At 43.8% G+C, this 19,746-nt stretch overlaps 1 protein-coding gene across 6 annotated transcripts in view; it reads left to right on the plus strand.

The window, feature by feature from the left end:
• The first annotated feature begins 1,953 nt into the window (after positions 1 to 1,953).
• Positions 1,954 to 19,746, plus strand: part of ARNTL (aryl hydrocarbon receptor nuclear translocator like) — a 48,130-nt gene continuing 30,337 nt past the window's right edge. For 3 of the 6 annotated variants that reach the window (XM_033061553.2, XM_033061559.2, XM_033061558.2), the window contains exon 1: positions 1,985 to 2,013. The gene's annotated coding sequence lies outside the window, so the exon portion shown is untranslated. The other 3 variants (XM_033061556.2, XM_033061555.2, XM_033061557.2) reach the window with 3 other exon arrangements.

Below are 19,746 nucleotides of genomic sequence, written 5' to 3' on the forward strand. Positions count from 1 at the left end.
CTCCTCACCTTTCAAATGTCAAGGTGTAAGATGCCTGATTCACCTACAGGTAGAAATTCCCTGCACTGACCTGACAATCTGTTTCAAAGGAAGTCCCAGAGCAGGAGTGATATATGTCATCATATGGTGAGATTTGGAATTTGATTAACCAGATGCTGTTATTTTCTTTAATATCTCATGAACAGAAACTACGGTGTAAAAACAACTCCAAACAATTGCTCAGTGGGAAATCTGACATATGGCCTGCTAAGCTGCTCTCCTACAGAAATAGCTAAAGATCATTCCTCTTGGCATCCCTCCCTACAACAGGCACTGGGCTCATCCAAACAGACACTGTGTGATCGAGTCCATAAGGGAAATTATTTCTACACAACGAGCAGAACTACAAAGGCTGAGTCGAAAGAAGTAGTCAAGGAGACTTTTCCACCTCCATAACTTCTGTGCACTAAAACAAATCAAAGCAGCCCCGTTTTGCTGGAAATAAAAGGATGTGTTTTCTCCTCTCTCCTCATGGATGGTGTACATTTCCATCCTGCTGGGGGGTTTCTCCGCGTAGGAGTATCCTGATGTGAACAGAGTTTGCATCCAGCAGGGGCCACTTGTTGCCTGTGTTTAGTCCCCACTCAGCCAGGTGGGAAGGAGCTGTTAACCCTGCCCACGGCAGGGAATTGGGATAACCACAACCAACGTGACGCAACCCTGCTGCAACCCACACCTCCCTGGTGATGTTACACTAGGAAACGTAAACCAAACCTCCGGGACGGGCATCACAGCACAGGAAATGTTAAAACAATTAGGATGTGGCAATGATAATCTGATGCAGCGATCACGCAAGCACGTTTAGCAAATGTTTGCATTTGAAAGCAGCCGCACTGTGATTATGTGCTTGCAACACATCTCCTCTACGCTGCCCTGTGGATTATCTAAATTTAGAGTAGAACGTGGTGTGGTAGATGGCTTTTCCACATTCCACTGATGCCTTAAGCTTTAGCTTTCATATTTTCCAGATTCTGCACTGCATTGGTGTGTGACTCTGAATTTCGTGTAAAGTGTTACAAGTTCTTCTCCCAGCTCAGGCACACAAATCAATCCTTTTCCAGCCCCAGAACCAAGGATATCATTGCAGCTTCAGCCCCAAAAAGTGCAAACAGGGAATTGAGGAGAGAATCTGGGAGGGTGGGATGCAGAACCTGGAGCTGGAATGGGACAATGAACCCCAATGTGGGAATGGACCAGAACTTATAAAAGTGTGAAACTCCTGACCCCGGGTCCATCTTGGGTGTAGCCATGGCCAGGCTCTTGCACTGCCCAAGGCGAACCCTTTGAAGGCCTTTTAATAAATCTGCTTTATTCCTTTAACTCTGTTCCAGGCAGCCTCTCAGGCCTCCCCACCGCTGGCCCTTTCAGCCCATGCAGAAGCTGAGCCCAAAGGCGGGAGGGCAGTGTGCAGCCCGGGAGGAAGGGGAGCAGGCCCGGGCACCGCGGCCGGGCTGGGGCAGCGCCGCCATGACCTTCACACCTCGGCGCGTGACGTCACGGCCGCGGCTGACGTCACGCGGCGGTGCCGCAGGGGTTCGGGCGAGCCCCGGCGGCGGGGCGGGGAGCGGGCGGGGAGCAGGCGGCGTAAGAAGAGCGGGCGAGGCCGAGGCACAACCAGAGGCCGAGCCCTCCCCGCCGCCCCGGGCACGCCCGCCCCGAACCCTCGCCAACCCCGCCGCCACATCCGGGTCCCGGCTGCACCCCTCACCGCCCCTCAGCCCCGCCCCCGGGCGCGGGGCGGGAGCAGGGCCCGCAGCCGCGCTCCCGATTGGTGGGCGCCGCGGGGCCGCCCGGGGATTTGCCGGCGCTCGGGGGGGCGGGCGTTGCCCGCTCGGCGGCCGCCCATTGGGCCAGGCGGGCGCGGAGCCGCTCTCCCGTTGGCGGGCGGGCGCGTCCGGTGCGGGGCCGGGGGAGGGTGCCATTGGCTGGAAAGTAGGTTAGTGGTGCGCCGTCGGGTGGCAAGCCAGGCGGAAAGTAGGTCAGGGACGGGGGCTGCCTGCGCCGGGCGTGCGGCGCTGCCGGGGGGCCGCGACCCCCGCCCGCCCTCCGTTCGGCCGGGCGCGGCGCGGCCAGGGGCGCGCGGAGCCGCGGTGAGCGCCAGGGGCGGCGGGCGGGGGGCGCTGAGGGGCGGGGGGGGCAGCGCGGCCCCGGCGGAGCCGCCGCCCCCGGGGGCCGCGGGAGCCCCGGGAGGGGCCGGGGGGCGGCGGAGGAGGAGGAGTGGGGGCCCGGACCGGGAATGGCGGCGGGGCGGCGGGACCCCCGGTGGCGGTGCCGCGCTGTGACTCCGGGGGGCCCCGTTCCGGAGCGGCCCCGGGGCGGTGTGGCCGCAGCGGGGGGACGGGGCTGGTAGGCGGGTCCGGGGCCGCGGGCAGAGCCGGGCCGGGGTCCCGCGGAGGGCAGGGCCGGTCGGGGGCCGTGCCGGGCTGCGTGCCCTCCGCGGCGCGGATCTCCCCCGGGAGCGGGAGAGCGGGCGGCTCTCACGGAGCGCTCCGTGCCCCCTCTCCTGCTCTGTGCCGCGCTCGGAGCTGTGCCGGGCGGGAGGCTCGGGGATTCCCCGCTTGTGTGGCCACCTGCGGGCAGGTGCCAGCCCCGCGGCCGGGGCAGCATCCCGGGCACCTGCCGGGCGAGTTTCCCTGGGGATCCCCTAATCCCGAGCAGCTGTCCCGGTGCCCGCTCGGACGCGGGTATGCGCCGTGCTGGCGCAAGGGGAAGGAAGGAAGGTTTTCCTCCGGCAGCACACCGGGAACACCGAGGCGGCTTCCCCAGATCGGGATTTTGCGCTTGAGGAGGCAAGGGAATCACTTTGCCTTTTTAATTGCTGAGGTTTCTGATCCTCCCGTGTCTTCCTCTTTGGGAAGGTTTTCGTACTTGGAAAAACAACGGTGAAGGAACAAGTGGGTGTGTTTTCTTGCCTTGGAAGCAAATATGCCTGCTGGAATTTTGAAGTATTTCCTGAGTATGTGAGGTAGAAAGGGTCAGCTGCGGAGCGTGATCTAATCTCTTTTCTAAATTCAGTCTTTACGTAGAATTTTTAAATTTTGTTTTGGAGCTTCAACACTCAAAATGCTACATTTCTTTTTTTAACGTGCTCATATTAAAAGTACCTGCCTGTGTGTCTCTTCTTTTTAAACGTGAGTGACTGATAATACACATGCTGCAGCTAAGTCTGTAAGGGTGGAAGAGTTTTTGTTCCAATTAAGTATTAATTCCAGCTAACTGTCTCTGCAAACGGTCCTGCAGAAGGCTGAGGTTAAACTCTGCCCTCTTCAGAAAGTATGTTTTGTATCCTCCAGGAATATGCAAATGTTAATAGCTCTTTGAAGCATCAGGAACTACAGACCTCTCTCTGGTTACTCTAAACCACAGCTGCTTATTAAGGAGGAAGGCTTTACTCTTCCTGACTTCTGTGGGTTTGTGCTTCTCATGACCATTCTTTGGTTTTTATCCCTGCTTGGAGAAGTTGAGTGTGTAAAATAATCCACAGCCACAGCATTTCATTGGGGGTTTTTGCTGTTTTATCCCATATTCCCTTCCACGCTGTGCATTTCCATTGTCTCTTTGTGGGGCTGTGAAGCATTGAGCTTTGTAAAAGAAGTTCCTTAGGAGAGCAGACAGGAGAGGAGCACCACAGAGAACATGAAGAAAACTGCTTGGTTTGTGTTTTAGAAAATTCAGGTGGCTGGAGCTGGGATTTCACAAAGCCAGAGCTAGAATTAGGGCCTGCCACCACGTGCTCAGAGAGACCTGGTGTTGGGGGACCCTTGCTGGGGATGTTTTAGGAAGGTGATGTTTGTTAAAGGAGATCTGTTTCTCTCCTTCAGATACCTGCTCTCCAGGATTCTTTTGGGCAGCCAGGAATAGGAACAGAGAGCATCCATTGGTTTTACTTGGTGGAGCTTAGAGTTGCACACAGTTCTTCAATGCTGTGCAATACTGATGGCAGAGCTGAGACCTGTGAGAGCTGCAGGTGAGGAAGGCAGGTTTTCCAAGGGAATTGATATCAAAGATGCCAGAAATACCAGGAGACATGCAGGCTATTTAGTTCACATGAGTACAGAAGTGCTGTTTTCATGCTCAAATACAATATTTTAATCTATTTTCAGCCTGTGTTGTTATACTTTGACAGGAGCTACAGGAAAACCTGAAGGAATGCATTATTGTTCAGTGAAACAAAGTAAATTTGGTGCATACGGCTGTGACTTTGTTTCAGTTCTGTAACCTGCATGCTTTTCATTCTTAACCTTTGCCATCAGTTTTGTCCATAGTTTCGTTTCTAAAAAAGGGCAGAAAAGCAGTAAAAAGCAGCTGCCTATATCAAGTGTTAGGAAGTTCTCTGAAGTTAGTTGTCTTCAATAAAAGCTGTATAAAGGCATATCATATGCAAATGCAAAGAGAAACCCAAAATAAATGCATATTTTTAATCTTATATAGCTTTCTGGTTCTCACCAAGTGTACAGAATGCAATATTTAAGCTTTCTCTATTTACTTTGATACATTAAACATGTTTTGAAACTTTAATTTTTGGCTGTCATCATATTTTGAGAGCTTCAGCCTGAAATAATTGATTTTGATAAATGCAGTAGATGATGCTGACTGGAACTCAGTTACCAGCTTTTCAGTGTGGTTATTGAAAGTTCTGCTTGATCAACCCACAGAAGTTACAGTCTGTGTTTTGGAGGTGCTTGAAGATGCAAATGAGGTGGTTGATGGCATTTTCAAACCTGGTGAAAGAGCTTTCAGTGTGGGTCTTTCATAGATGTGGGCAGTAGGTTGGTGATGGATAAAGCAAAGCAAAGGAGTGCTCTGCCTGTGAGGGGTGTGTATATATCTGTAAGGATGTGGTGGTCTTGCATTGTAGTGGGAAATATGTTGCAGGTTCAGTCAGATCAAATCCAGACTGATGCTCAGCTGTTACACACTTGAAACTCAAGACACTGAAGCAGAAAAATGATGCACTTTAAAAAAATTAGAAGGCTTTTCTCCCTAGGAGTTGTATTGAGTTACTTAGAAAGCCTATTTAAGTTTTGAGGATATTTTTTGTGTGAGGAAGAAATCTCAGTTGTGATTATCCAATTGGTTTTATTTATATTTAATGACTCTGAACACTGTCAGATAACCTGTGATGTGCATTAAATTGAGCTGCACATTGAATGGGATGGGTATTGAGGTAACTCACTGCCATTAACTGCATATTACACCTGCCTTTTTTACCTCAATTTGTTGGAAAAATGCAGTAAGGCTACTTATCCAAGGCCCAGACTTCATCTCCTTGGAAACCTGATCTCCCACCAGATGTTGAGAAATGTAATTTCTTTTTTAATCCATTCTGCAGAAGAACACAGATCAAAACAGCATCTTCAGGCTTTGTTAGTCTGAACTATCCATTACCTGAAAAAAACCAGTCTGACATTTCAGTCTTTGCCCCAAAGAAGGTTGATAGTTTCTGTTGTGTTGGGTATTATTTCAAATTTGTTGTAGCTGATGCTCAAGTTCCTGGTTTGTAGTTTGATTTGATTCAAGAACTGGCTGATATTGGGTTCTTAATGTGTGAAGTACAGGATTGTTTGAGTACCCATGCCTGCAAGGATTTGTTTTTCTTCTCTCTCTGTTCAGGTCACACTTTCTACTTTGCCATGCAAAAAGTATTTCTTAGGCAGCACACTCAGAATTTGTAACCTTTTCAGTCTGCTGCCATTTGAGAAGCTGTTATTCAATGTCTGCTGTGTCAGATGCACTTCTGGGTCAGTTGCTGATGTCAGAGCAGCTTGTGGCCCTGTGCTGGACTTTACTAGGCTGGCCTTGTGTAGGAATGGTGCCAGTAGGCTACTTGGAGAGCAGGAGATCTCCCTGGCAGCAGCTTGGAGGGGAGAACTAACAAGCCTACTTTCTTGGGGCCCAAGGTGTTGACGTTCTCTGCTGACTGCAAGGGGCTCATTCACAGCCCAGGCGACTGAGGCTGTAGTTTTTGGAGTGATTTTTGGCTGGGTTTTCCTTGCAGATGTTGGTGGGCTGTGTTTTCCACAGGTACAGGGCAGTTTAATGGCATCTGGGAAGGAAGGGCAGCACACACATGGTTAAATCCTTAACAGTTCTGGTGTGGAAATCCATCTTCTCATGGGCAGTTGCTGTAGCAGTGGGAAGGATGTTTGGTGATTCCTAGGCACCATGTCTCTGAAATCACTTTCCTGGAAAGACATTTTATGGGAATTCCTATGTTCATTTAGTTGCAACCTTTTGCCTTGATTCCTTTCTAAAAAATAAGTTAATGGAACCCATGTGTTTTAAAGATTGGATGTATTCTTGATACAGGACTACTCAGAAAACTCTCAAGTTTTTATTATCCATTTGGGATTGATGTGGGTTTTGAAGGGTGAAGGAAATAAGGCTGCCAGAGAACTCAGAAGTTCTTCTTCTTGATCTCAAGTTCTTTTTATCCTGGCAAATTTTTAAGTGTCTTTTATAATTTGCCTTACCAAAATGGACAAAATCAAAAAGACTAGTAGAAATTGCTAAATAATGCTGTACTGCAGAATATTTATCAGGTGAAGTGAGAAGGAAAAGTTACTTCCTAGAAAAGACAGGAGAAAATAAAGCTTATAAACTTTTATTTTAATTTATCTTTTTTCTTTTTATTTGTAAGAATGTTTTTTTTTCTGTCTTTAAAGCTATTTTATAGTTTTCTCGAACTGGTTTGGTTGGGCTTTCTTTTCCTTAACTTGTTATGAATGGATTTCTTTGTCTGTGGATTCTTCTTGGAGTGTTACGAAATTTAGGACTTGTGTTCCAATTTGAAGCAAAATGATCTATTAAAATATCAAAACTTTCATCCTTTGTGTTGTGTATATGCATTGTAGCTGTTGAGAGTGGCAGCAAGTTGGTTTTGGTTTGATTTCTACTGAGATTATTTTTATCTCTCACTCAAGGACCTCTGATAATTGTATTTTAAATCTCCTTGAGTTTTGGGCTTTCTGCTGCACTTTGGCTACTGGCTGTCTTCTTAGTTTTCATATCAACTTGGAAAATAACATTTATTTTGCCCATAGACTTGAATAGCCTGGTCATTTTTCAGGGATAATCTGTGCTCTAGAATAGATTGGGAAAAAAAAAAATCATGTGTTTGTTTTGGAGGTTTATGTTTTTTTAACCTTGTCTTGACCACAATGAGATTTCCAGTTTGAAGTTCTAGAATTGTTGACTAAGAAACAGGAGGCCCATTAATTCCTCTTTCCCAATGTGCTTTGTTGCCAAGGGATTTCATGCAATCTTGGCATTTGCATTTGCAAATTGGTTTGTTATTGATGAAATTAATTCAATAAGCTAGTGGGAAAAAGTGGGTATGAACACTGTGCCCTCAACATACTAAAGAATATTTTTGTGTTATAGTCAGGATATGGCCCAAATTCATAAATCCAGAAATGTCTGTTTGTTTGTGACCTTAGGAGGCTCTGATACCTGGAATATCAATCTGATAAAGCCCCAGAATATTAGGCAAATTTTCTTCCCTAGAATAACATTTTACTGTTGTTTTAGTCTGTACCAAATTTACTATGACTTGGGAATTTCTGTTACAAACAATGTTGTTTTCTTCATGTTTTTATAGAGTTTCTTCTTTCTTTTCTTTTTTTAAAATTTATTTTCACTGCAGTGACCAAACCAACCTCTGAATATTGTGGTTTATTTTAAAAATCTGTCAAGTCAGGCTCATTGACTTCTTAGAGGACCTTGTCACATGAAACATTAGAATTGCTGGAAGTGTGTTGTAATTAAAGAACAGTCTGCTCAAAATGTTGTTAAATGCTTTCTATGCAGTTTGGTTCCAAATTGTAGAAGTACTAGAAGTTATTTGCATTTTAGAAATACAAGACCAGCAATTGGATATTCCTGTTTTAAATAGAAAGACAGATCTTAAGAGTTTATGCTGGTTTGGGTTTGTGTGGGATTTTCTGTTTCACTCCTGTTAGAAATTTTAGGATGTTTATGTTATTTTTCTTTTTTTAAGACATGTGCAACTTGGTCAGCTTTTCTGGCCAGGAAGCAGTCTGAAGAAAGATGGGCATTTCCCTATTACAGCATTTAAAAATCTAGTTCAGTCTGTTTAAGATATCCCAGCTGGCAATTATGAGATCTCAATTACTGTACTTGGCATTATTTGTTGAATGAGGTAATTCCTGTCCTCATTTATCTGCCTTGACCATGAGACTGTTCCATAGCACATGCCTGCTTTATTTTCTTAGCTGAAGTGGCTCTTCATTTGTCTTACTCTAATGCTTTTGTAATTATCAAGAATAAGATGATGAGGGGAAAAAAAGCCCGTGAGGGGAGAAGATCACTGCAGCCAGCTCTTGGAGAAACTGTTTCTACATTTCCATTCCTGGTAGAGATTATCAATTCCACATTTTAGTGCAAATTTTAACAATTGGATACAGCTGATACCATTGTGCACCTTTTCTGACTGTCCTTTCTGTGTGTGTTCCTCCCAAGAATTCTGGTCTGACTGATGGATTTTCAAGGAACCTACCATTGTTCAGAGCAGGATCATCAGGGCTCTGATGATCAAAAAATCCTGGTTTTGGTGCCCAGCAGTTTGGTTTTTAATGACACACGAGTCCTTTGCATCCTCTGGATGAGTTTGGACAGCAGTTCTGATGATCATTTGAACTAGTTTGCCATGGACAATGCAGCCTCCATCGGTGCTCCAGCCCCTTCCTGGCTGAGAATTTCCATCCCTCTGCTCCCTGCTAGCATTTGTGTTTGGGCAAGGATCCAGGCCTGGGGAGTCTGCTGGGTCTCAAAGCTGAGTGTTTGCCCCAGAAGAACCATGTGAGATTGCTGATGCCTTACAACTTGTGGCTTCATAAACATTTTTGCTTTTGTGGCTTAGGAAGCAGCTCACAAAGTGAGTATTCCTGCAGGAGAGGTGGGAGAGGCAGGAAGTGTGAAGAGTGCTGTTTGAAATGTGTTACACTGCAACCTTCATGTGCAAGAAGAGGCTTTGTGACAGAGTATTTTTGGATTAAGCTATGTTGGGTCATTTCTTTCATAAATCTACATAAAAATTTGATGAAAAAATCTGGCTTTGGCACTGAAACGCAGAAAAATAAGCAACTTTTTACTTTCATCTGTACAGTGGAGCTTTTATGGTGCCATTTTTGAAGAATTCTCTTTTATAACAAGGAAGAGTAAGTCAGGCAGACCTCTGCCTCTTTTCCCTTTCCCCTCACTGGCCTGTGTGCCTCTGGGTTTCCAGATGAACAAATATAGAAATGTTTCAGATACCCAAATCTCTCAGGAGCTCATTCACCACCGTCACCTGACTTTGCCAGAGCTGAGCACTACGTGTCCAAGTTGTCAAACTGATAATTTATGTAAAATTGGCAGAGACCCAGCCATGTCTCCAGTTAAACTTGCCAGGAAGTCTGGAGGAAATGGAATATAGGAAAGAGACTGAGGGAAAGATTTTCCCCAAGACAATACATGGTTTGAACTCCATTAATTGTGCACACCTCTGTCCTTGAGGAGGGAATGTGTCTGTTTAAAAGAAAAAATAAATAAAAAATTGAATTTCTGTTTAAGAATGATTCTCAAACTTGGCCGGTATCTCATCTTGCTGCCAGTTGGTTTTCAAATATTCTGTTTTCAAGAAGCAAAGCTTCTTAAAACCTACCCAGACTTCCATTTAGAGAAATATTGGCACTGTAGATTGTTTTTGATGTTCTTATCAAATAGCTGTTTTCTGGAGAACTGTGTTAATAAAAAACTTTAAGACTGTAATGTGCTCTTATTAAAGAGCTTTACTAAGAATTTTGAACTTTATTTGGAATATAAATGGAATGCAAGACAAAGTCTAACTCAGCAGATAACAGAATCAATGGCTTCTACTTAAAGTGATTTTTTTCCCAGAGCATATGAATACTAATAAAGACCAAGTGGCTGCACACCTTGGGAAAAAGCAGAACCAAAAAAAAAATCTTCCATGTAACAAAAAAGGAGCAAAAAGTGCCCTATTGGTATCTCAATAAAGATCTAGGTAGTGTTATAGCATATTGGTGATCATTATTCAACATTTTAAGATTTTTAAAGTTCCTTCAAGTGCTTAAATTAGGATTTCAGAATTCTTGCTTCTTTTTAGACAAAATGAACATGTCTTTTAGAACAGGATTTGCTCAGGCAAGTGCTCAAGCCTCCATGGATTCATTCACTTGTGTAATCTACTTTCTTTGGCGCACATTTCTTTCATGCATACTTCTTATTTTTTAAAACAAATATTTGATCGTTTGTCCACCTCATCCTCTAGTTTTAGGATATTTCTGTGGTTTGTGGTTTAATTTCCTGTAGCCCCAAACACACTGGGATGATGCTATCCCTTAACAAACCTGGAGAAGTACTGGTTTCTGTCATTTGTCAATGAAACCTATTTTTCCATTTTCCTGTTGAATTTTGTTTGGTGACTTTGGGAGACCTGGTAACTGGAGTCTTAGCTGGCCTCTGACTTTATTTACACACCCAGACACTGAAGAATTCACCCTTAGAATTTCCTGTGTGTGTTTTTCTGTCCTTTAGTCTCAGCTCTGTGAGCGCTTTGTTTGCTCTTTGGTGCGTGCATGTTTCGTGGCGGTGCTGATGTTTTGGAGCGATGCTGTGTTGGCAACCAGGTCACAGAATAATATTGGTGCAGGTTCTCAGGTTTGCCTGGAGGAGTGGCTGGCATGTGGATTTCAAAGACTTTCAGGAGGCAGAAAAAGAAACTTCCCTGCCCTACCAACACCTGGAAGAATCTTGATGCACTAGCTTAAAGGAGAAACATTAGGGATAAGTACAGCTAACTTTGGTTGCCCTTTTTAACAAACCTCATTGCACGTTGCAGTGAAGGGTTAGTTTTTCACCTCCAAATACAACCAAACATATCCCCTTTAACTCCTCCCTCTGCAGGAATTTGGCTGAGCCTTTGTTTGGCAGCAGAGGGTGAGTTTCTCTTCAGTCATTGCTCACGGTGTAGTTCTGTATTTTCCACACATTCTTCCAGAAGTGTACTCATCCCAATCATTTCCACATGTGAGCTTTTCCTTGTTTTCCTCCCTTCAAAGGGCTGCTCACTTAGTTTTCCTGGTGGCTCCCTGTGTGCTCTGCTTTTATCTTCGTGGTTTGCACATTGCCACTGCTCATTGCAATCACCTCAGTGCAGTTCAGTTCGGTGGTTCCATGTGCCATCCCAACACTGAGAAATGTCTCTTAAACCTAGCTGGAGTAACTTTCATCCAGGTTTTCTTGACTGTGCTGCCGTGGATGGGATTTCACTTGAGGGTTGACGAAACAGCCTTTTAGAAAAGGAGCAAATTTATCCAAAGCAGCAACTCACAAACAAAATAAAGACATTTCAGAGTGTTTCTTGAATGCTTCTATGACCCTGGGGGCTTTGTAGGGTTGCATATGCTGTAATGCATGTGTGCTCCCAGTTCAGGTGTGTGTTTGCAAGGGGAGTTACATGGACACTCACTGGTGAGCTCATCATCTCTCCCCTCCATTGTACAGTGCTGGTATCTGTTTGACTTCTCAGTCACCTTACTGTCATCTCAAACTTTTGGCTTTTTAAAAAAACTACTCTTTACTGGATTAGGTTTAATCTATTTCTGATCTCTGAACGGTTCACTGGGGGGTTAGGTAAGCACTGGTGCTGTGTGGGAGTACCCAGCTGAATGCTGGAGCCAGGAGGTTAAAAGCTCTTGCAGTTAGAAAGAGTTAAAAGGTTAGATTTTCAACTTCTCAACTAATGAAATGCTGTGAGTTCTCTCACCTGAATCTCCCAGAGAGGAGTGTGTGCTGCACCGTAAAAATCCACTTAGTCCTGTATTAAATAAACTACTGGACTGATTCATAGTCATTGTGTGTGAGCTGAGCAAGGATTAGTCAGTAGGATTGATTCTGGCAATTTCCAACTTGGCTTGCTTGAGAAATACATGTGCCCTTTCTAACTAGCAGCCAAGTCCTGTTTCTGTATGTCACACTTCCAAGAGGAAGTGACTGAGGGTGGAAGGACTTTATTGACTGGCAGTTCCCAGGGCAACATTAGAGAGGTGCACAAAACAATCTGTGCCTTGGTAAACCAGGATATCGAGCTGGACTCAAAGGTAGATTGATCTGTGTAGGATGTTAATTATGTCATGACTTTAATATTTTCCTTGATAAAGTGTGAATAGAAAACTGAAAGGAGTTCAAGGAATGAACTGTTTTGCAAACATGAATTTAGAGTGTCAGATGAAAGGAACACAACTAAACTTACTTAAAGGAAGAAAAAGCAATTCACTGGATTAGTCCTTCGGTCAATGAGCTGGTAACATTATGTGGTAGGAGAAATTGAAATGAGGTTTAATAGCACATAGGTACCCTTAGTGAAATTCAGGCTAGAAAAGTTGGAAGTTAGCAACAAGAACTAAGTGTTGGATCAGAAAAGCTGGGAGGTGGGTAAGGGATTCTTACAACACATAACTTCTTCCATGATATCTCTGTAAAGTAAACTTTGACCTGAATTACAGCATATCAGTGTGTCTTATAAAACAGTTGATGAGGTTACCTCCAGTTGCAGCAGAGAGAGCAGAACACATGATTGTACAAGGGAACAGATATGAATGAATCTGGTATCAGTGTTAAGATAAAACTTGCCTGCTTATCTGTACTCTGTGTTTGAGTAGAAGGAAGTGCAAGGACATACAGCTTTTACCAGGCTGAGAGGGACAGGGAGGGCCAGAGAGAAGGGAACTACAGAGACTCTTGCAGTAAAACAAGTCAAAAGGTTAAAAATACTACAGGGGGTTCTCATGTTGTTATGCTCTAAAGCATACATCAAATGTAATACCCACGAGTTTTGTTCAGCAAAACTAAAATGCAAAGCAAACATCACTTTCGGTCTGTGATCTTAATAATTAAACAGGTCAAAATATAACTTCTTTATTTTGGAATAAGAATATCAAGTTCTAATACCAGTGATTTGCTATAAGGTGAAAATTTGGATCACTGATAGTGGAAGGAGACAAAAGTGAGACAGAAACCTGAGGAGCTGACACTCATATTTAGGAAAACAAAGATGGAGTGATTTAACATGAAGATAATGAAAGTGCCTTTACATTTGTCAGTTAAGTTACTTAGAGTAAATATTTTGTGTTTAGTCAGTTACTTCAGAATTTAGAGAAAGTAAATTTAAGCTTGTACCTTCAGGGACAACAGATAAATTCAGTGCAGGTGGAAGAGGAGACAAAACCTTTGAAGAGAGCTGAAGGGACTTTAACAGATAAAGCATTTCAGTTGAGAACCAGATGAGTGGCTGAAGAAAACACACATACAAGAAGTGTATGTATTTCTCTAATAAAGTCAGGGCACAATAGTGTATGAGAGTGAAGTGAACATTTCTGAAAGTAGGACTAAAAAAAGCCAGAACTCTTTGTGTCTATTGTTCAGTCCCCGATCCTCTGAAATATGTGATTCTTTTCTGTTCTAAGCACGTTTGTCTGGTTGGGTTTTTCCTGGTATGTAATCAAAGGTCAAAGGTTGGGCTTGATGATCTTGGAGCTCTTTTCAAACCTTAATGATTCTATGATCAGTACCAGTTTGCCTGTTTTAGTGGCTCCTTTGAAAAGAGAATTGAGAGCTGTACTTACTGATAGGAAAGATCTGGTTCAGTAGGAGAGATTTGAGGTGAGTGGGGCAGTGTGTGTGGACTGCAGTGCTTGGCAGGGTGAGCTTTGGGCCTGCCATGCTGATGTTTGTTTTGGGTGGTTTGTGCCTGCTGACTTTCATGGGGTTCCTTGCTCAGTGCTGCTGTTTCTGGGAGTTCAGCTGTTCAAACTGGATTTAGAATTCCACTTACGAAAGCAGACACCGAGCATATAAACCTGGCTTCCTGTGTAAGACTGGTTTCTTTCTGGTAAGTGAAGCTTTTACAAACTGCTTTGCTAAACTCTAATGTTACTGGTTCAGTTCAAGTGTTCCACCTGGTGCTGAGTGCTAGGGTGATAATTGCAGGTGAATTAACTTCAAATAGAGTTGACCTGGAAGGGCTTTTTGAGGATATTGTGTATTTCACACTTTCCCTGTGAGTATTCCATGTATATCATACTTGTAAATGGAAGTTTCTGTGAATACATAGAAATTGAGATAATGTTCTTTTACTGAAAACAGATGAAGGCAAGAGTGTGCCTGCCATAAAGAAGACCCAGGTGCTGCAGAGTTGAGTCTCCAGCAGGACTGTGAGTTGCTCCTGATGAAGAGTCGGATTAGGGCCCACAGTTATTTTCAGTTCAGGGACTTCACAAGCCACATGTGGTGGTGGCCCTCAGCAGAATCCCTTTCCATCAGCTGCTCCTGCCTCTCTGTGCAAGCCACACAAGCATCTAGGCTTCCTGTTACCTGGCAGAGGGTTTCCACCTCATGGGAAGAACTGTGTTGTTGTGAGCCTTCCAGTCAAGCTTGGTTTGATGTCCCGTGATGTCCCATGACAAGTCTTGGTCCTGTCAGTTTTCTAAGCTGAAGAGGACCAGTTTATTTCATTCTTCCTTAAGCAGAATTCATTGCCTCTATTGTTCTACTGAGTGAAAGTAGAAAGTTTTCCATTTTCTGATAAATTTAATTGCTGTGGATTTGTTGGATGATATCCAAGCCATCCTCTGTTCAGGAACTGTAAATAATAATGAACATTTGTAAGTGGTAACTAAGGGACTGCATATTAGTATTTGGCACAAATCTGCTACTTGCAGAAATAAAATCATCTAAACCTACTTAAGCTTTTTTGAGGAGGAATGTGAGCTGTCTAGTGATGCTTCCTAGGTCCACTGGGATCAGGCTGCGTGGGTCGTGGAATGTTCTCTTTGCAATTAAAACAATGGGTTGGAGAAACTTCTGCTTGCAACTGGTAGATGTCCCTTTACTTTGTGTTGCATCTCTTCTTGATTAGGAGGGGAAGGAGGTTGTTGTGTGGATGGATCTGTGAGTCAAGGGCAGGAAATAATTTTAAAAATCAAGCATGCAGAATTCAGTTTTATGAAGAGTCTTTTTTTGGGGTGCGTGGCTGTGGTTTGTTGTGTTGGATTTTTTCTGAACAGGTTTTCTTCCTCAGTTGCCCATATTTGGTCCTGGCAGGGTTTTTTATCTCTTAGTGGTTTTTTCTTGTTTTTTTTTAATATGTGTGTGTCTATTACACTCTGTTCTTCCCCACTTGCATTTCCATTATTTTTAATTTTTGTAATGATAGAGATGTCTGCATAGCAATAAGGATCCCATTAAGTGAACTGCTGGTATTCCCTGATCGTTCCTCTGCCTGTATAAAGGCTGTCATGATTTGGGAACATGAGTCTTTGTTCCAAATTCAGCAGCTATTTTATAATTTCTTCTGTTTCAGTTGTAATGTAAAAGTACACATTCAGACTTGGTTGGTTTAAATTAGAAATCACAGATTTAAAATCCTGTCTGGAAATGCAAGTCTGAGGCTTGTATCCAGCTGTATCTCTGGCTGCTGAATGTCACAGGTTTGGAAATTTGGTGGTTCTCAGCATCAGTGTGAATGTCCAGAGGCACAGAAAAGGAATATGTTGTATCAGCCATTTCTCTAAAGGGCTGTCCTATTGCTGTAGGCCTTTCTCAAGAAAATAAAGCTTGTACTCCCACTGCAGCAGTGACTGCAGAGGGGATGGAAATACTCTACTGTGTCTGCACATTCATAATTTGTCATTCACAGAAGAGCAGAGGAAGTACCACAGTGCAGATGTGGATCAATGGAAAGGTTTCAGCACACCTTGCCTTGCTCAGACCAAGGAGGGGTTTTTGTGTTGAAAATAAGTCCTGTGGGAGTGCTGAAAATATCTTAAAAGTGCAGAAAGGCTGTAACGGGTATTTTAACTGCTTGCTGTATTTGGATGGGACATTCCTTCCTTTCCTCTTCTCTGCCACATCTCCTCTCCCTGCTTTGAGCTGCTTCTGGGTGTCTTCTGACGTTTCAGCAAGGCAGTTGGGATGTGTAACTCCCTAGAAGACAATAACATTTCTCAAGTTATTGTTCAGCCTGATGAATTCAACACACTGTACAGGCAGGCTCTGGGGACTTCATGAAAGTCTCTGCTGGAGTACTGGAGGGGAAGTGTGGGGGAAGAGTGACAAGAGAATAAAAAAGCATATAAAGCCATCCCTTTGGCACTAAGGTGTTCTATTAGCTGTTCTGTGAAACTTTGCTGTCAGATTTTCAGCAGTATCTTGTGCTTATCCTGAGACAGACAAATAAGACTTTCTCCTAGCCATATTCTGATATTTTTTTCCTAAACTATCACTTGATTTGCTCCACCAAGTCTTACTTTGAATGATGTAATTACAAAGCCTCGAAACCAAAACCATTCAAAATGCTGGCTTTAGTGAGATTCATGCTATAGGGTGTTTGGGGCTCACCTTGAACATGTGTCACCTTGTACAGAAATTCCAGTTTATCCAAGGAAGAGAGAAGGAAGCATAAAAGGTAGCTAGTGCTGCACTAGAAGCCAGGAACCTTCACTTAAGTGTTGAGTATATGGTGCAATGGGACATCCAACTTTCCCTTTAATGTCCTGCTAAAGGATTCCTTTGGGCTGCCACTGTGGTTTCACTGCCCTGCCGTGCCTTGCCTGGTTCTGTAGCAGTCCTTAGCACTGCTTTGGCTGGACAGGGAGCTGTCAGCTCCAGCAATTCTGCTCCTAATGTGCTGTGTCAATATTAGTGCTGGCCCGGGGGGCCTTGGGAGCTTGCCCTACTTCTCAGTGTTCTTTGTGGCTGCGCTTCCACTGCTTTGTGTGGCTCTCTTGGAAGGGCACAGTGTGGGATAATGCCCCAGTGTGAGCTGCCATGGCTCAGAAAGGCAGCAAATCCTCCTTTAAAAACCTGCATTTCGGCTATGGCTGGTGGAGTTACCTCTGAAGCATTGCCCCAGACTAAAAACCATGTGTGTCTTTTTTTGATGTGTTTCTTTAGGTGTTTTCCATAAAACAGTTTAGCAGGCGCTAAGTTGATGCAGTGTCAGGGTTTCACTAGTTTGATTTGGAATTACCTGGCAAATAGTGTGACTTGGGGAAAAGAAGCTGCTGAGCTTATTGATGTCAGTGATTATTGTTGCTCCACCAGCAGAGGGACTCCAGGTGCACGCGGAGGTAGCTGCAGCTATTTGCAGGTGCATCTGTGGGGAGAGGTCTTCTTAAAACTGGAAATCTGACAATAATTTTAGAGTTGTAAATTTGTTTCCACACAAACTTTAATGTATACGGTAGCTATGCCATCATTGTACATTCTCTGGAGTGGTTTTTTTTTGCCAGATTCCTGCTTGTACACTTAACAAAAAGCTGGGATGCCCTCTTGTCCAAAAACCACTGATAGTGCAGGAGAACAAAAATTAGTTGGGCATCTAGGATAGTCTGAAGGAAGAAATAGGGACATTCACATGGATGTGATGCATTTGTGTTTGACAGCTGATTTTGTGTGATGTAAAAAGAGCTTGTAAGAAACCAGTGGGAAAGAATGAGCCTGTTGAGGATTTGTGAGCTGGAGGAGCCAGGGTGAGGAATACCCCAGCTTGGTTCCAGGCAGGGTGAGAGCTTCTTCCTTTTCCCAGGGCTTACTTTGGGATGGAAGGGAAAGTGACAGCCCTGTTGGCTTTGCTTTGTCAGGCTGGCAGAGTGCTGAGAGCAGGGGTGGCTTCTTCCAGCCAGAGATGAAATCCAGCAGGGCCAGAGGGAATATGCAAAAACTGGAAATGAAAGTATCAGCTATAAATAGAATCACCTGCCTTTGCTCCTTCTGGTGATATTTTTACCCTCTTGTTCCAAGGCTTTGTCCCCTGAAGATATGAAGTGTTTAGCTGCAGTTTGGCAATAGATCTCTGAAGGAAAGGTCTTGCACATGCCAAATGTGTTTGGGTTTGTTGTAGCAATGATGTGACTGGAAAACAGCTCTGTGCAATATCTCTGAAAGTATTGGACCAGGTGCTTCAACTCAAAAGAAACTAGGATTTTCACCTTAACAGATGCACTTCAGAGGCTAAAAGAAGTGAGTAGTGGTTCAATCTAGTCAGCTGAAAAATGGCTAGCTTCCCATAATGCATAAACTTTAAAAGTTGAGTGTGAAAATATTACTTGGGTAGTAGTATTCATGCCATAGCTTGAATGTATTGTCTGGTTTGGATGCCTATAATGCTTCTGTAAGAGGAGGGAAGAAATTGAGGACCTGACAAAAGCCCAGAAAGACTTGGTGGCTGGAAGCTGGAGTAACTAATGGAGTGAGTACTAAGATAGTGCTGTGCCAGTGAGAAGAGTGACTGGAGTTTAAGCTTTTGCTCATTTGAAATGTTAAAGGCAAGAGATCCTGTTACAAGAAGTATTAAAGTACAAGCAGTAGTTCTGAGCTTGAGGAAGAAGCCCTGGAAGGGGTTCCATGGTGTGCTAAGATCACAGGGTAAAATTCTGCTTTTGACATAAACGAGGAAGTGTTTTGCTGAGCTGCAGTTTCATTTAAAAGACACATTTCCTTGAACTTCCAGAGGATTTTGCCTCCCTACCCACTGTAAGACAACTTTTGAGATTATGAACTACAGGCAGAATATTTGTTGGGATGTGAGGATCCATGAGCTTCACTGAGTTGCAGTAAGGAAATTAAATTTGCCCAGATCATATCACAGTCAAAATAATACTTGCAGTGTAGAGTTGGGCTGTATTTATCATCTCTAGATTAGAAGATGTGCATTTACCGACATGAAACTTAATTGTTCTGTTTGGCTGATTGAAGTCTTTAAGACCTGTATCTAAAACATCTGTCTGCTGTAAACTGGTGCTCATATTTCAAACAAAAATCTGTACCTTTTGGAGTGCAAGTGCAGAAAGGAGGAATTCCCAGCCATGAGTTACAGAGGCACCGATTGTAAATTCACACTGTAAATTTGTATAACACGGGGAGTGAGTTGAGTAGCTTACCTACTCGTTATCTTGTGTGCTTCTCCTGCTCCAGAAATGTCACTCCAGCTTGTGTACAGTCCTCTTACAGAGAAATTTCTAATCTTCTAGAAAGTTAGGCTTTGAAGTCAGCTCTACAGTGCCTCTTGTGTTGTTGACAGATCAGAAGTAATGTGTACAACTTGGGAGACTTCACAGAGCCGCTGCCTCATCAGCTGAGAGGGGTTTTGTTGTTTTGTGGCTTTGGGTGTGTGCTTCTGATCAAAGCATGCTGGAAGTACATGAGCTATTAAAGAAATCGACTTTGATTAGGTTTTTCCTTGAAGCCCATTAATGTTGGATAATTGATTTACTCATGTGGTAGGATGGATTTTCCTGTCTTTCACACACCCTGCTCTGCCTCCCACCCTCTCCAAATCCCTTGGCTGGCTTGGGGTTGGTGAGCAAGGACTGCATTCAGTGGTTGTGAGCAGTATGTCCCTCACATAGAGGCTGGACCTGGCTTGAAATCTCAGAGAAGTTTAGATTGTGCTAATTGAGGGAGATTTATTTTGTTGTGCCTGGGTTTGTTTCTTTTAACTCTGTCATTACTAAAAGAACAACTGATTTTGATGTCAAATGAGTAGATTGAAATAACTGGCCCAAAGGACTCAAAGTTTCTGTTGTCTTTTAATTTTAATTCTTCTCATTCTCTCCAGTCTTGAAAATACAGCACCTTGTTTCTTCTCACACACACATAAAATCTTCTGAAGGATTGGAATAA

Source organism: Catharus ustulatus, chromosome 6 (genome assembly GCF_009819885.2).
Source record: "Catharus ustulatus isolate bCatUst1 chromosome 6, bCatUst1.pri.v2, whole genome shotgun sequence".
Classification (NCBI taxonomy): domain Eukaryota; kingdom Metazoa; phylum Chordata; class Aves; order Passeriformes; family Turdidae; genus Catharus; species Catharus ustulatus.